The following is an 18,163-nucleotide window of genomic DNA, read 5'->3' as shown; positions in this document are numbered from 1 at the left end:
CAGGCTCTGATGTTGGCATGCTGTTCTCTGGCCATGCCTCTGATGCCCATGAGTAGGTCCTTGGCCATCCCAGCTCTGCCCTTCCCTGCTCTCAGAAATACAGTGGTGCCTCGCAAGACGAAATTAATTCGTTCCGCAAGTCTCTTCGTCTTGCGAGTTTTTCGTCTTGCGATGCACGGTTTCCCATAGGAATGCATTGAAAATCAATTAATGCGTTCCTAGGGAAACCGCCTTCAGACCAGGTCCGAGGACAGTCTGTCCCCGGACCTCTTCTGAAGGCTGGGGGGGGGGACAAGGGCTTTTCTTCCCACCCCCAGCATTTTAAAAAACCCCGGGACAGCGGAGGACTTCTCCGCTGTCCGGGCGATCTTAAAATGCTGGCGGGCGGCATTTTAAGATCGCCCCGGGACAGCGGAGGACTTCTCCGCTGTCCGGGGCGATTTAAAAGCCCCTGGGAAGGCAGGCAGGGGGGGGCAAAGACTTTTGCCCCCCGCCAGCCTTCAGAAGAGGTCCTGGACCTCTTCTGAAGGCGGGCGGGGGGCGAAAGTCTTTGCTCCCCCCCGCCTGCCTTCAAAAGCCCTCCGGGACAGGCAGGCAGGGGGGAGCACCGTTCCGAAGCCGGGCGGCGGCGGGACGTGTTCCCTCCCCCCCGCCCGGCTTCGGAGCACCGTTCCGAAGCCGGGCGGCGGCGGGAGGTGTTCCCGCCCCCCCGCCCGGCTTCGGAGCAGCGTTCCGTAGCCCGGCAGCGGCGGGAGGAGGCGTTCCTGCCCCACCGCCCGGCTTTGGAGGAGGTCCGAGGACAGTGGGGAAGACGCGCTGCGCTTCCCCGCTGTCCCGGATATTTCCCTATGGGCTGTCGTCTTGCGAAGCAAGCCCATAGGGAAATTCGTTTTGCGAAGCGCCTCCAAAACGGAAAACCCTTTCGTCTAGCGGGTTTTCCATCTTGCGAGGCGTTCGTCTTGCGGGGTACCACTGTAACACAATTGAGGGTTTCTGCTGGCTACTGGAGGTGAGAATACTTCTAACTGCTGTTGCTTTTTGTTGGGCACAACAGGGACCTCTGCAGCGGCGAAGTCCTGCCACTGGTGGAGTGCATCAGAGGTCAGTGCATCCAAACCTCCTAAAGCATGGTGGATCAGGGCCTTGGATTGCTCTGTTAGAGACAGAGCTGCCAATTGAGGTTTAAATCATGCCTCTACAGTGAACTCACTAGATGCTCTGCGACAAGCTGTTATCTGAGCCTTAGGCCGCCACTCCACTTCTGCACTAACACTGCTCTACCTAACAGGGTTGTTGTAAGCGTGACAGTGCAAGGTAACGTATGTGAAGTGCTTTGAGAACTCAGAAGAGCTGTCTAAACACTAAGCGTTGTTGTTATGTTGTCAAACAACGTGCTGCTTCAAATCCACAGCCTAGTAGGCAAGGTGAGCCATTCCAATAAAGGGTTCAGACAATCTGTGTGATGATTTGTGCTACATGAAAGCTGTACTGTATGTATGCCTTCCGCCGCCTCATTCACACATGCTCTGGATCCTTGTGCAGTGCCTCTCTTTTATCTCAAATCAGCAAGCTTAAGATCTGGCTGTCAGTCAACTTAATCAATCCAAACAGCCTTCATTTATCATGAGATCCACACGCTGCTTACACAAGAAAGTTCAAACAAGATGTTGAAGCTTTTGAATGATACAGAATCTCAGCTTGAAGGAAGGAAAGTTAATGGAGATGCTGCAGTTCAATCTGTCTGTGGTAATTCAGTCAGTCATGGATGGAACCTTAACTGCTTTGTGGTTTCTTCAGCACTCTCAATAACCCCTCCGCACATATAGAAGCAAGGCAGAAAGGAATTCCAGGGACTGTATTCAACCAAACCATTGTGCTAGCAGAAACCCAGTGCAATGATGCCCACTAGTGAAATGGGACGTTCACCCTCTCCTCCTCCTCCACTGTCCCCCCAATCTGGGAATTATGGGAGTTGCAGCCCCAAAACATCTGGAGGATATCAGGTTGGCAAAATCTACTATAAACTGCTGACAATGGTTGCAACAATCTTGCAAGGTGGGCAGAATCTGCATATTCCAGAAGAGGCACTTGAATTGGGATTTGCCTATTCTGGATGTGGCATTGAGGTTGGATTGTGTTAGCAGACCTGGATACCAACACCGATCTATTTATGTTTGTGGCGATCACACAGGGTCCCCGGACGTTTCACCATCTATTGATCCCTGTGCCACCACTTTATTTCTCGCTGCCTCCACCCAGGCCCTACCTGGTGCAATACTGAGTCCAGTCAGGGTTAAATTGGAACATAAACTTCTGTTTATTCATTGCACTTTAACAAGCATGTGGTTTCATAAACTGTATCAGTCAATTACATTCATGGGGTGCCTATCCAGATCTATAACTTCTGCTACCTGCTCTCACTCACTAAACCACCTCTCAGATATTTACTTGTCTTCCCAGCCCCTAACTGTTCCTGACTCAGCCTATTTCGTTACACTAACTCAGCCTTCCCACAAACTCTATCCCAATTCACTCCCACTCCAACCAACCACCCAACTCCCAACAATCTCCCCCCTTTGCCCCTCCCAGAGCTGGTTTTATAGTCCCTCTGACTCCACCCCCTGGGTCCTGATTGGGTCACCTGTTGAACTATTTCACCTTCAGCACTCTCGTATGTTAGTGTCACAATGTTCGGCCAGCAAAATGAGTTGACCAGATCCTTTATCCCAGCCATGGTCACTGGGGAGGGAAAGGGAGGCTCAGCCCTCTTTCTCTAAATTGACTGTGAAGTGAAGAAGGGGGAGCTTTTTGACAGGCACATGCTGATTTGTTTTCTCCGCAACTAATACCCCCTAGTCATCCATCAGGCAGCCACAGGAAGTGATAAGTCACTGACCACTACTCCAGCAATGTGGACACCAGATCACCCTTGGCTAATCATCTAAGGCCCCACATGTCAGAGGTGGATGTGGCCAAAAGTGGGTGTAGCCTTCCCAACACTCCCACAGGCACAGAGAAGACCCCCCCCATCTTTACAGATCAGCTGAGGAGAGAGGTTATTGCCCCCATCTCAGAGTGAGGGTGAATTGCATCTGCGTTAGGGTGCTGTGCTGTGTTGAGATGTTTACATTTCTCCACCAGCCCCAGTGCTGCATGTAGTTTAATTCCCCACTTCCTTGCCACCACCAAAATCAGTGGATTTTAGTGGGCCAGAAAAAATTGCTTGGGAAGTCAGATTAGGCCTCTGGGCGGAGGGCTCATACCCTCCAACATTTCTCTGGTGAAAATATGGACATCCTATTTGATCATCTCCTGCCAACCTAGCAGTTCGAAAGCACGTCAAAGTGCAAGTAGATAAATAGGTACCGCTCCGGCGGGAAGGTAAACAGTGTTTCCGTGCACTGCTCTGGTTTGCCAGAAGCGGCTTAGTCATGCTGGCCACATGACCCGGAAGCTGTACGCCAGCTCCCTCGGCCAATAAAGTGAGATGAGCACTGCAACCCCAGAGCTGGCCACGACTCGACCTAATGGTCAGGGGTCCCTTTACCTTTATTTGATCATCATCATGATACTATTTATACCCCACCCATCTGACTGGGTTGCCCCAGCAACTCTGGGTGACTTCCCACATATATAAAAACATAATTAAACATTTAAAAACTTCCCCATACAGCACTGCCTTTAGATGGCTTGGGAGGCAGATAACTCCATAACCTCCAACATTTCTCCAATAAAAATAGGGACATCCTACCATACCCTGCAACATTTGTCTGATGAAAATAGGGGCTACCTGAGGAAATAGGGACATTCTGGGGACAAATCAGAAACTTGGATGGCTTCTGTCAGTCTGGGATTGTCCCTGGAAAATAGGGACACTTGGGGGGGGGGTCTGAGGGTTAACAACCTCTAGTAGCTGCATTAACTGGCTAGCAGAAACTCCCCAGGTTTTCAGACAGAAGTCTTCTTCAGCCCTACTGGGAGATGCCAGAGAATGAAGATATTTTGCACGCAAAATATGCACTCCCTACTGCTAAGGCAAGAGTCCTTCCCTGACGTAAATGTGTGGAAAGGTACAAGAGAGAGCATCTGTTCCATTGCACTCCAGACCCTACCAGTAGAGTCATTCCATCACTGTTGGGTGGCAGGTTTCCTCCAAATGGGGAGGAGCTGTGCTGCCGTCCCCTCGCTTTGATCATGCCAATAAAGATAAGAAAGAACTCAGTGCATTCTCTTTAAGAAAGCAATGGATTTTGGAAAGGGCATTTTGGAGCTAAAAGTTCAGAAATAATAAGAGAAGGTGCTTTGAGATATCTGAGGCATGCTTAATTATTCCTGAGGGAGCTTATTTGTTCTGATTGCCAGCAGCCTATGTTTCTGTTTTTAACTTGAAATGGAAATAAAGGAGAGAAGTTTCACGGGGGTGGAGGGAAGAACGCAGAAGGAATAATCTCAGAAGGCAGGGGACAAATGTCTTGACACTGTCAGTTTGAGTTTCTTTCAGTTTCTCATTTTTCTAATCCAAAATCCAGTTCACCACATTTCCACATCAGTTTACAATTTGAAAATTGCACGAGCGATGCATTTTTAAATGCTATTTCCTTATGCAATATGCGTATGCAATATGATAGCCTCACTTACCGTAACATACAAGCTTTGGGTCAAAAACTGCATTGGACAATTCAGAGAAGGGCAAATTTCCAAGGAAAGCTGGAGTTTGACATATGTAAAGTTTGGGGCAGTGTTAATTGTGTGGGCCTAATACGTGCGCAATGCAAAGGCATCATTAAAGACATTAAAGACAGACCACCTATTTCTGGCCATTCTATGATTGCAGTAATCCCGACACTGATGTAGGGAGTGGCATTGTAGTGACAGTCCTTGCTATGGGGCCTTCTGATGCATGTGTGCAACATGCTTATGCGCTACAGGCACAACATGTATGATGAGGCAGGGCCCCTCATCACAAAGAGAGGTGCCTACAAGTGTGAAAGCCTTTGCACCTAGGCACCTTGCAGATATGCACTGCAATGTACACAGGGTGGTGGTGAAGCCTGGAACTGCCCCCTGCCTTATGCACAGAGCCCCAACCACACTTGTGTAAGTAGTTTGCCTGCAGTGTTTCAATTCAAAGATCAGATGTACTCACTGGTGGAGGAACGGGAGTGCAGAGGGAGCGGACCGCCCCTGGCACCACTATTCCGGTAGGGTGCCATCGTGGCGGCCCCCCCGACATGCGCCGCACACTCCCCTGGGTGCTGGGCACCACACCTTTGCGGACAGTGCATCACACTCCCTCAAATGTGCACCATGCCCCTGCGGGTGGTGTGCCATGCCCCAGGATGCATACCATGCCCCTCGGGGCACATGTCATGCTCCCCCCAGGGCACCAGCCACGCCCCCGCCTGCTCTCCGCCCCTGGTAGTGGAGCATGCAGCTTCGCCACTGGATGTACTGTACAGTGGTACCTTGGGTTACAGACGCTTCAGGTTACATACGCTTCAGGTTACAGACTCCGTTAACCCAGAAATAGTACCTCAGGTTAAGAACTTTGCTTCAGGATGAGAACAGAAATCGTGCTCCGGTGGTGCAGCGGCAGCAGGAGGCCCCATTAACTAAAGTGGTGCTTCAGGTTAAGAACTGTTTCAGGTTAGGAACGGACCTCCGAAACGAATTAAGTTCTTAACCCGAGGTACCACTGTATATGACACAAGCACTATAGTAGGAATGGTCAGTGCCAAAAACCCTACTCAGAAATGTCACTCATGTGTTCTCAATAGCCATGACCCTGATATCTTGTGAGCCAGCCAGCCCAACACACTGGCATCCGAGTGAACTGGCAGGATGGAGCCTCCATGTGCGCAGCTATATGTGCAGATACCTAGGGTGGGGCTAGTTTGAACACATGACATAGGGGGTGCGACTAATTGTTGCAGGCGTATTACCCCTTCATATGCTAAGGAAACACTTGAGATTGCTTCTGAACAGGGTGACAATTTCCCTGGTTGCACTACAATGCTAGCTTTGCATTCTCCCCCACTCCTCCTCATTTTTGGCAGTTCCTTGCTGTCTCACTAATCAAAATTGAAAAGTAAATATAAATCATTCTCTTTCCCCCCAAATGAGTTCTAATAGATTATAATAAAGACATTTGTACTTGAGATAGCATTGCTACACCCATTCATTACAGAATATTATTACTCCTGGGTTATGTCTTAACACCAGGTAATCAATAGTTGACAGTACGGGGTAATCTGCGCTGAAGTGTTCTATTAATTAAGCGCCCTGACGCGATAGATGACATTCCCCATTTCCTGTAATTTTAGTGATGAATTTGCTGTAATTATTCATTGATAATATCTGGTCTTGGATGCCAACTATCAATCCCTCCCTTTTGGCACAAGCTTTTCTATTTCTCTGCCATGCTATTGATTTTCCATTGTTGATGCAATTATAATGCAGCCTCCTGGGATATTTACCATGTCCCCCTGACATCTTTATATTTTGCACTTTTCAGTGAATAAAACCAGGATTAAATAAACCTCCGGCTCTTAGCAGTTCAATCTATAGTAACTCACTAGCAGCCAGATGTAATTTGTGACAACAGGAACCTTCGGAGAGGTAAAGGATTGGGCAGTAAACTAACTACAGCTCACTTCTTTGCCTTCTCCCCTGGAATTCTGTCCGGCAGGAGGAAGGAACCCTCACCCAGTAGCAGGTGACGTTCTGGAAAGGGCTGTAGGTTGTATTTTCTTGCCCAGTGCAAAGTGAAGGATGAAGGGAGCATTTCAGTGCCTGCCTCCTCCTCTGAAGTAAGGCTTCCCACCTTATTTTCACCCCTTCTCCTTTTTTCTCTGCTATCACCCCACCCCTTGTTTCCATGCCCAGAGTCTTCCCTGCCTCCAACAGCTTTGCTTTATCCTCTGCCCTGAGGCTGCTTCAGCCCTCTCATCCTGCCTCTCAAGATTTGGCCCATCCAAATCATCTTTGTTTGTTTTTAATTTTTTTAAAATTACATTTTCTGTTTTACCATTTCAGATAAACGTTTTGCATACTTAAGATATCAGTGACTTCCCTTCTTCTCTTTCCATGGTTCATTTTACATATATTATATCCCTGCACATTTTACAAGACCTGTACCAATTTGTTTTCCATTATTACATCCATCAAAACTTATTTATACTGATGGATTTATCTTAATGCTGCCAGTGTTTTCAGCTTTACACAATTATTTTCCATATATTTAATAAACATTTTCCAATGTTCTTCGGACGTATGTTCTTCTTGTTCCCTTATTCTGTATGTTAAGTCTGCAAGTTGTGCATATTCTGTCAACTTAAGTTGCCATTCTTCTTTGGTTGGGATCTCGCTCACTTTCCATTTTTGGGCTAACAAAACATGGGCAACATGTTGTTGCATACATAAATAACCTTTTCTGACACCTGGGAATTTCAGTCTGAATTATCCCCATCCAAGTCATCTTTGGGTCAGTCCAAAGGAGAAAGAATGCAAAAACTGTCACCCCACATTACTATCTCGTGAGCGACTAATTTTCCATTAATCCGAGTGATTCTGTTTTACTTATTTTGCTATGTGTGCATGTAAAGTGACTTCAGTTTCTCATCGATCTCAGGCTATTTTTATTATCCTCAAAGCTAATTATTATTGCTCATTGCTTGTGTGTCTGATGGCTGCCCATCTCACAGACCCACAAAGGCTTACCTTAAGCAACACACAGCTGTTGGCTCTGTTTGCAACTCTGTTTGCATCTCCTTAGCATCTCCCCTATCTGCCACCAGCTGAACCATCCTTGAATTATGAGGTTTCTACCACAGCTCCCTGCCACACCTCTCTCCATCTTCCATGCAGGCAAATTGTCACAATTCAGGAACACACTGGAGCCAGGCAGAAAGACTCGAGGAGGCTGCAGAGGCTGATAAGGGGTATGGAATGGGAAGTGGAGTTATTACATGGGCTGCCGGGGAGAGTCCTGAGGGTCAGATAAAGAGGCTTGCATACCCTCCAACATTTCTCCAATGAAAATAGGGATGTCCTAGTCAATAACAGGTGCTGGAGGAAACTCTTGAGAGTCCCATGGACTGCAAGAAGATCAAACCTATCCATTCTTAAGGAAATCAGCCCTGAGTGCTCACTGGAAGGACAGATCCTGAAGCTGAGGCTCCAATACTTTGGCCACCTCATGAGAAGAGAAGACTCCCTGGAAAAGACCCTGAATTGGGAAAGATTGAGGGCACAAGGAGAAGGGGACGACAGAGGATGAGATGGTGGGACAGTGTTCTCGAAGCTACCAGCATGAGTTTGACCAAACTGCGGGAGGCAGTGGAAGACAGGAGTGTCTGGCGTGCTCTGGTTCATGGGGTCACAAAGAGTCGGGCACGACTAAACAACTAAACAACAACAATTTAATAATAATAATAATAAGAATAGTAATAATAGTAATAATAATGTTATTATTTTTGCCCCAGCAGCTCTGGGCAGCTTTCAACATAAATAAAAACATAATAAAACATTGAATATTTTAAAAAAAGCTTCCCTATGCAGGCTGCCTTCAGATGGCTCAGTGACCATACCCTCTGTTGAAAATAGAGACATCCTAAGGAAAAGTGGGACATTCTGGGATCAAATCAAAACTGATGGCTTCTCCAAATCCGGGACTGTCCCTGGAAAATAGGGACACTGGGGGGGGGGTGTCTGGGTTTGGTGGTCCTCATTTGTCCCCAAGGTCTGAGGTTCCCCACCACTGTGCTAGGACAACCAAACACCCCAACATTTCCAAAGGCTTTATGGCCAACTATGCATTTAGAACCAATAGATGAAGCAATAGGTGCTTTAATTCTTTCTCCACTGGAATGTTCAGGTAGGCTGAATACATACATTCAAAGCACATTTTAATTCGCCCCACCCTAATAATCCCAGGAATTGTAGTTTGTTAACATTGATAGAAGCTGTAGCTTTGTGAGAGATAAATTACAGTTCCTAGGATTCAGGGGTGTGTGTATTCTAAATGTATGGCGTTTATGTAGCCATTGTCTCCGCTGAAACGCCTAAGCCTGTTCTCAGATCTGAAGAATTACTCAATCTCTGTGTCTAGACCTTTCTGTAGTTATCAGCAAGAAATGAAAGACATTAGACAGACACCCCAAATATATGATATCTATCTATCTATCTATCTATCTATCTATCTATCTATCTATCTATCTATCATCTATCTATGATCTATCTATCTATCTATCTATCTATCATCATCTATCCATTTTCGAATGAGATAGATAGCCAGATACTCTCAAATCTTTGTAATGATGGCAACCCATTCTGAGCAGCCCTTGAACGCTGCTGGTGAGACAATTCATCACCATTACAAAAAGAATGAATTAGTTTGAGGGCCAATTCAAATTGTCTATTGAGGTTTAGTACAGTTGCAATAACAGGGTTTTCTTTTTCCAGCCTTGTGGAGCGAAATGTTCCCTTCATCTTTCACTTTGCATGAGGCAAGAAAATATATTATTCCTTGAGTGCTTATAGGACACATTTTCAGTCAGCGGAATCAAGCTCCTATTAAAAGGGCCTTTTCTGTAGTGGCTCCCCATCTTTGGGACACCCTCGCCAAGGACTCGTCTATTGCCTTTCCAATGCCAGGCTAAGACATTTTTGTTTAATACACAAGCATTTGCACACTGTTCCCTGTCTTTTGCTTGCTCAGTTGATAGTTTTTAGCTGCTTGGTATTTTATACTGATTGCTTACAATAATGTTAAGGTGGCAGATATGCTTGGTAGAACATTTGGTGGGAACACTTTTAGTTATCATTGTAGTATTTTTTTAAAAAAAAGTTTACTGTGTAAGTTGCCTTGAGAACTTAAGGAATAAGGTAGGTCATGAATGAAATAATACTAATAATACTGATAATATTAAGTTGTATTCAATGTAGCCCTAAGCAGGTAATTCTGTCAGGACAAAAAATTATCCTTGCACAACAGAATGATCTCGATCTCTCTCCTTCCACTATGTACTACCTAGAGGGGGTCAGGAGATGTTGTAGGGGGAAGAAAGGGGAGAAATTCCCTTGCATTAGCACAAAAGTGTGGTTGAATAGCACCCAATAATAATGATTAGAGTAGACCTGCCCAGACCACTCCAAGACCATCTGATTGGGTTGCCCCCGCCACTCTTGGAAGCTTCCAACATATAAAAAAATGTAATAAAACATTAAACATTAAAAAAACTTCCCTATACAGTGGTACCTTGGGTTAAGTACTTAATTCATTCCAGAGGTCTGTTCTTAACCTGAAACTGTTCTTAACCTGAAGCACCACTTTAGCTAATGGGGCCTCCTGCTGCTGCCATGCCGCCGGAGCACGATTTCTGTTCTCATCCTGAAGCAAAGTTCTTAACCCGAGGTACTATTTCTGGGTTAGCGGAGTCTGTAAACCTGAAGCGTATGTAACCTGAGGTACCACAGTAGCTGCCGTCTTCACCCTCCCCAAAATGCCTTTGGGCCTGCCCCAGCATAGCAACATTACATCAGAGGCTGCTGGTTGAGACAATGTCCTCTTTTTCCAGGACATGTCCTCTATTTCATGGGTATGTAAAATGAGAGTCGCCATGGCGATCCATAGTTAAAAGCAGAAGTCTGCAAATGTGTCCTCTTTTTTGATTTTCAAAATATGGCAACCCTACATTTGGGGAAAGAAAAGAGGGTGGTGGCTGTTGCAGACCTGCCCAGACCACTCCAAGACCGCTCCGGCCTGCCACCAGCTCTTTCCCTATCACCTTGTAAGCTCAGGGCTTCAGGACTGGATCACTGGCCTGAGAGATTATACATTTTGGTGTGCCTGAATCACCAGCCTAGGAGATGCTGTGATCAGAGTGGGGTGGGGGGCTGGCCTGGGAGGACCAGGGGGAAGGGGCTGGATAGCCAACCCAGCAGGTGTGGAGGAGTTGCAAAGGTGGTGGAGATCACTGATCCCACCCTTCGGAGAGCTTTCACTATGGCACGGTTTCAAACATTGCCAACTGCATATCTGACAGGTAGATTCACAAAAACCCCAGTAGAACATCGTTTATGCCCTTGCCTTATGAAAATTAAAGAGGATCTTACACATTACCTCCTCTATTGCCCCATCTACTCGGGCTTTAGAGACGCATTGCTGCAAATTATACCCAACTCTATAACCAATCCTGAAGATAGAGTAAAATTCTTGTTAGTTGATGCAAACCCACGTATTACCCGTGAGGTAGCGGTTTTTGTGATGAAGGCCATGAAAGCCAGGGAAAGATTTACGGATGACAATGTAAAGACCCCTTCATCGTCTGTTTAACTCATTGCTTGTTTTCCCTCTCTTTCTATTTTGTGGGATGAAGGTTTTGTTGGCATAGTATGTAATGAATTTTAATATTTTTAACTATTGCTGTGTTGATGTTTGTGTACAGGCATGGTCCTCACAATAAACGGATTTGTTGTTGTTGTTGTTGTTGCAAAGGGGACCCTCTGAGGGTCTGCAGAGGAATCCTTGTTCAAGGCCACCTCAACCTTGATGCCAGGTCTGCATGGGTGAAATGGAGCATGGGAATCCAGGCTTCCTTCTGACATGCCTCTGCTGTGTACCAAATATAAAAGCATATAGAATGCCTCGTAATTCACTTTTTCTATTGGCTGTCTGCAGGCTGGTTCTACAGTCCAGTTAAACAACAGTGCTAGGAACTGCAAGCTGGCTGAGTGTGGTTATTTTCAACTGGCTGAACTGGCTTACAGCTCATCATGTTGGCTAAAGTGCTGACTTCATCAAGAAGCAGCTGCTCCCACAAAGCTGTGTCTTGATCGATAGGTTTCTGTATTTAGTGTCTCACCTGGAATGAGCGTATTAGGATAATTGAAGGGCTATTGCGATCACTGATGAATTTTGCTTTTATTGAAAATCAGTCAGCATGCTTAAAAAGAAGTGCTGGGGGAACTAGCACAAGTTCATAAAGATCTTTCGGCACACACAGCAATAATAAAAATAAAAATGTTCATAATCTTGTGATTGTTGGCTGAATTTCATCAGCCTAGCCAACCTTGAGCTGCTTTTGCATTTCTCTACAAATCGCTTTTTGCTGACAGATAGAGGAATGTCAGTGTAATGGAATCAGTAGGTGGATGCTTACTGGAGTGCCAACGTATGTGTTTTGAAAGAGGAGCTGTTCAGGTGAAAAGATGCCACTTTCAGCCCAGTCTGAATATCATGACAAATTTATCCAAGGCAGAAAAGGGCAACTGAGTTGACTGATTTTATCCTCACAGCAATGCTGTGAGGTAGCTCAGGCTGAGAGACAGTGAGCAGCCCAAGGTCACCCAGGGAGTTTCATGGCTAAGTGGAGATTTGAGTCTCCCAGGTCCTCCCACACTGTAGCCACTATGCTGTGCTGCTTTGCACGTTGCTTTTACATAAAGGGGCCATGCCTGAAGTGAGCTAAGAAAAATTGCAAGGCTGCGGTTGTGTGTGGAGTTAGAATTACTGTCGTCTCCCTCCAACTTTACATGTTGCTCTTAGCAATGGTTTCACATCTGTTCTGCACTCATCCTGCCAGGCAGTATCCCCACCTCCCAGGCAGCTCAGGGTCCCTGTCCTCTGAGGAATTGAATTGCATTTTCTCATCTACAGTACATCTTAATTCTTGGAGTGCTGGGGACTTTCCCTGAAAGAAGAAGTGCTTGCTTGAGAGAAGACAACCTGTTTCCTTCTCCAACAAATAAACGACAATACAGTGGTACCTTGGGTTACAGACACCTTGGGTTACAGGCACTTCAGGTTACAAACTCTGCTAACCTGGAAGTAGTGTCAGGAAAAAGCAGCAATGCAAGAGCGAGCTGCAGCTGCCTGGAATGCAAAACAGGATGTTTATGTTTGGGACTGTACTATTGGAAGAAAGGGGCAGTCTATTCACTGTACTGAGCACTGGATGTTAGCTCAGAGTGTCATCTGACCTGTACTGGAAGTACAGGGGTGGAGTCTCTCACTCTACTGCTGGAGACTGGAGAGTACAGACACGTTTCTCTGTACTGCTGCAATGACAGAAATAGAGACATGTAAATAGATTTCTGTCTATCTCTTTTCCCCTCCCTGAGGGAAGCAGGGAGGAGGGAGGAGTTGGTGTGTCCCTCTCACGCTGAGTGGGATCACAGATAGTGACCTCGCCTGTATCCTGCCGGGAGACGTAGACGGGGAGGTCAACCAGGATCTCAAGCCGAATGCCTGGAGAATGGCCAGTTACCTCTGACTGCGGCCTGAGAATCTGACAAGTAGTACCTCGGGTTGCGAACTTTGCCCCAGGATGGGAACGGAAATTGCACGGTGGCAGCGAGAGGCTCCATTAGCGAAAGCGCGCCTCAGGTTAAGAACGGTTTCAGGTTAAGAATGGACCTCTGGAACGAATTAAGTTCGTAATCTGAGGTACTACTGTAGTCTGTTTCAGTACACTATACAGTGGTACCTCGGGTTACATACGCTTCAGGTTACATACGCTTCAGGTTACAAACTCCACTAACCCAGAAATAGTACCTCAGGTTAAGAACTTTGCTTCAGGATGAGAACAGAAATCATGCTCCGGCGGCGCGGCAGCAGCAGGAGGTCCCATTACCTAAAGTGGCGCTTCAGGTTAAGAACAGTTTCAGGTTAAGAACGGACCTCAGGAACGAATTAAGTACTTAACCCGAGGTACCACTGTACCTGGGTTGAGTGACAAGCCCTTCCTTGGGATAGCACAAGCACAGGTGGAAGAATGTGGCAGCTTAAAAAAAAATGACAAAGGAGTAAGACTGCCGTGATCCTTTTGCTGAGCCCGAGTTTCCAGATTTCACTGCCAACAATGACTGCACCTGGCTTCCTTTCTACTTTGACAGCGGGGAAGCAATTTCGGGATAACATCTTCCTAATGCCACTGCACTCTGCAACTGTCCTGAAAACCGAAGAGAGCAAATTTGCTGGGGCCTTTTGTTGTTTTGTTAATAGAACTATTAGCTTTGATTGCTGCCTCAAAGGAGCTCATTGTGTTGGGAGGAGATCTGTCTGCGTCTCCCCCTTCTTCTTTTGAGCTGTTGTATCATTTCTCCCCTGCCAGCTATCTTTCTCTTTCCATCAGCTCTCAGCTTGCCCTAGAAGTTACAGCTGCTTTGCTCTCTTGGTGCTCTGGTGCCTTCTCAGCTTTGCCACTGAAGCTCTCTGCGGCCATTTTGATTGCCAGGAATGCTTTGTGTGCTACCCGTGTGTTTAACTGCTGATATGCCAGAGGCTCCAGACTGCACCCATGAGTCATACTCATGAGTCAACCTTTTGTAAGAAGTATGCATGGATGACTTAGGCGCATTACATATCCTCCAACATATCTCCAGTGAAAATAGGGACGTCCCATTCTATAATGATAATTTTACTATCTACACCCCACACATCTTACTAGGTTGACCCAGCCACTCTGAGTGGCTTCCAACATATATAAAAATATAATGAAATGGCTTAGGGGTCAGATAGCTCCATACCCTCCAACATTTCTCCAATGAAAATAGGGACAGCCTAAGGAAAAGTGGGACATTCCAGGATCAAATCAGAAACCAGGATGACTTTCCAGGGACATCCCTGGAAAAGGGGGACACTTGGAGGGTCTGCCATTAATCTCAGTGGATCTACCCTGAGTAATACCATGCCATCCCAGCCTCTCACCCTGGGAGACAGACATCCCCCCCCTCACCCAGGGTCCTCCAGCAACCAGCAACCATCTACTACCCCCAGGAGTATGCAATCCCTGGACCTTAATAAAGGCCCCAAACACAGGAAAAAGAAGAAAAGAAAGATGAAAAGGAAGGAAGGAAGGAAGGAGGGAGGGAGGGAGGGAGGGAGGGAGGGAAAGAGAGAGAGAAAGGAAAGAAGGAAGGGAAAAAGAGAAAGGAAAGGAAAATGATTAAGGGAAAGGAAACAACTGGGCTGGAAAAGTATGCAAGTGCTGCCAAATTATAGAGTAGGGCTGGAGAAATTGTGACCCTCCCTCCGACTCCCATCAACCTCAGCCAACACTTCCAGTGGTCAGGAATGATGGGAGTTGTGATTGAAGAGCAACTCCCTAGCCTGGCTGTAGAGGGGAGGGTTCCTTTGATAAGATACAATATTGTTGTGCCCACCCTCACTTCTCCAAGTAGCCAGGAATTTTAGGAGCATAGCTTACCCAGGTTTTGTTTCTTGTTGGAAAGAGATTAGTAGGTGCAAATGTCATATCTGCATTTATTTACAAATACTGTATATAGGTTGAAGGGAGATGGAGCGGAACAGCTTAAAGACTCTAAGAGACAGCCAAAGTCCACTGCTCGCACCTAAGGTCTCCTCCAAGGAGGCAACCAGCACTCCATGACACTGTTAGCTTACCGAATCCAAAACTCCACTCTCTTTCAGTCTTTCCCACATTGCAGTCTCTTCAGATGCAGAGACCTGCACCCCATCATCCTTATTAAAGAGTTAGTCTTCACTGCTTCCATCATGTTCTGAATGTCTTGCCTGGTTCCTGAACCATGAGTCCTGAACTCTGCATCTGCTGCCAAGCCTGTACCATTGCTTGCCTGAATAAATATCTCTTACTTACATGTAAGAGCCTCTGTCTGCATTTGTTGGGTATGAGGCAGGACACCAGGAGAGGGAAGGCTGCTATAACCACTACACCACAGTTCCTCTCTGTTGTTTGTGTAGGCCACCCTGCAGTCCGTAAAACCATGGCTGCACTTTCTTGCATCTAGAATCAAAAGCAATAAGCATATGCCCCCTTTAAAAAAACCTTTCCTATTCACATTACTTCCATCCCAGATCTGGACAGTGCTTGCATTTATATTTATGCATATATTTACCTCCAGCCAGCCTCCTGTTGTTGCTTGACAAATTCTGATCGAGAATGCGCTGCTGACTAGTTAGGATTTAATGCCAACCCATGGCAATAGTCGTAAAGCTAAACTAAGAAATGGAGCAGACAACTTGGGGGCTCCTCTGATGGCTTGTGAGCTGGTTGCGGCATCCATAATCGGAAGAGCCATTAGAATAATGGCGCTACATGAATATTTTACTTTCGCATTGCTAGGGGGGAGTGATAGAAAGCCACAATTGGAGGGAAATTTGGGACACAGGGAAAAAGAGTTTCACCCTTGCACTTCTTCTCTTGGGCTGCACATATTTTGTGCCCAAACCCAGGAAAATTCTATACACGTAGCCTTCATAGTCTCCATGCAAACTAGGCATGGGAAATCAATAAAATGCATACAGATATGCCTATTTAGTTTGCATTAACAAGCTTGATTGTAACCCCGATCTTCAAGCCTTTTTTTTTGGGGGGGGGAGGAGAAATAAACAGTGATTCCAGAGACAGGAGAGAATATGGGGAGGCAATGGGAGGGCATAGGATCCCATATCCTTATTGAGTTGTATTATACATCTTCCCTTCTTCATTCCTAGTCCTGTGCCCACCTGCTGCTGCTGCTAGCTATGTGAGATGATTGCATGGCCTTGTGAGGTCTTCAGGCTTGTTTCCGTAGCACTGAGGACTAGAAACATGCTTTCACCCTTGCCCCCATTTCTCTACTCTTCCTCTGCACTGGGTCTTGGATTGTGAGTTCATCAGGGCAAGAACCTATCCTCTTATTTTTAGTGCTATTAGAAGGTGCTATTCTAACAATAGGGACGCAGGTGGCGCTGTGGGTTAAACCACAGAGCCTAGGACTTGCCGATCAGAAGGTTGGTGGTTCGAATTCCCGCGATGGGGTGAGCTCCCGTTGCTCAGTCCCTGCTCCTGCCAACCTAGCAGTTCGAAGCACGTCAAAGTGCAAGTAGATAAATAGGAACCGCTCCGGCGGGAAGGTAAAGGGTGTTTCTGTGCGCTGCTCTGGTTTGCCAGAAGCGGCTTAGTCATGCTGGCCACATGACCCGGAAGCTGTACGCCGGCTCCCTCGGCCAATAAAGCGAGATGAGTGCCGCAACCCCAGAGTCGGCCAGGACTGGACCTAATGGTCAGGGGTCCCTTTACCTTTACCTTTTATTCTAACAATAATAATATAAAAATTCAGTCATTGTGCTGTTTGATCACAGGAGTATAGAATAACAACTGCAGCCATATTCACATGTGCGTGGAAGCGTAGTGGAGAGTGGGATCATGATTGCTGTCCCTACTCCCAGTCTCCTGTGTGGAAGCCTCCAAACCTAGAAGTTGTATATGTGTAGGATCACTGTTTGACTGGGAGCCCTGGAAGTAGGAAGGTTCCAAACTGCATATACAAGACCTATACTTGTAGGCACATTGGACACACATTGACTCTGTTCAGGCTCATCACTGGCCATACAGTAAGAGCCAGGGTTTTTCCCCATCCAGAACTCACTGGAACTGAGTTCTGGCACCTCTCAGTTGGGCACCATGCCCATTATAAGTGAACAAGGGTTCATGGCGAGTTCTGGTACCTCTTCTTTTAGAAAAATAGCCAATGGCCGCTTTGAGTCCAGCATCCTGTTCTCACAACCAGACGGAGAAATCCTCAAGCAGAATCTGAGTAGAAGTTCATTTTCCCCTCCTGTACCCTCCAGAAGTTGGCATTCAGAATCATTACTGCCTCCAACTGTGGCTGGCAGCCTTCGATATCCCCCTCCTCCATATGGGCTCTCTCTCCTACCGTGGGGTCAGTGATGGGGTCACTGGGCACTGTTATGAGAATTATAAGGTTAAAGATATAAAATAAATGTTCATAAATGTACCAGGCAAACACATACATAAATAAATATATAAAACACATGTCTGAAACAGGACAGGAAAACAGCCCATTTTGACTCTTTCAGTGACCTCAAATATTCCTCTGCAGTTTGGATGGAAATGGGAAAAGCCTCCCCATTCTCTCTGTGCTCACAAATCCTGCCTTAAGGGCACATTTGTGTATGAATAGGGTGAGTCTGTGACCTGGACTCCAGAATTAAGTATTTATCATCACAAAAGAATGGCCAGGCTCTCCAGCTAAACCCATTAACAGGTTTCCTGCCAGGCAGGATTCTGCTGTAGACCGCCCCTTCTGTGATGTATGTATGATGTATTGGGGGGTGGCGCTGTGGTCTAAACCACTGAGCCTAGGGCTTGCTGATTGGAAGGTCAGCGGTTTGAAT

General features: G+C 46.4%; 1 pseudogene across 1 annotated transcript in view; it reads left to right on the top strand.

Annotated features, from left to right (window-relative positions):
* Positions 1 to 18,163, top strand: part of LOC309519339 (glyoxylate/hydroxypyruvate reductase B-like) — a 102,881-nt pseudogene that overhangs the window by 68,954 nt on the left and 15,764 nt on the right. The window lies entirely within an intron of this gene.

The sequence above is a fragment of the Podarcis vaucheri genome, assembly GCF_965113315.1.
Source record: "Podarcis vaucheri genome assembly, chromosome: 15".
NCBI classification, from domain to species: Eukaryota; Metazoa; Chordata; class Lepidosauria; order Squamata; family Lacertidae; genus Podarcis; species Podarcis vaucheri.
Note: the sequence above shows the minus strand (reverse complement) of the source record. Positions and strands in the feature narration are given on the sequence as shown.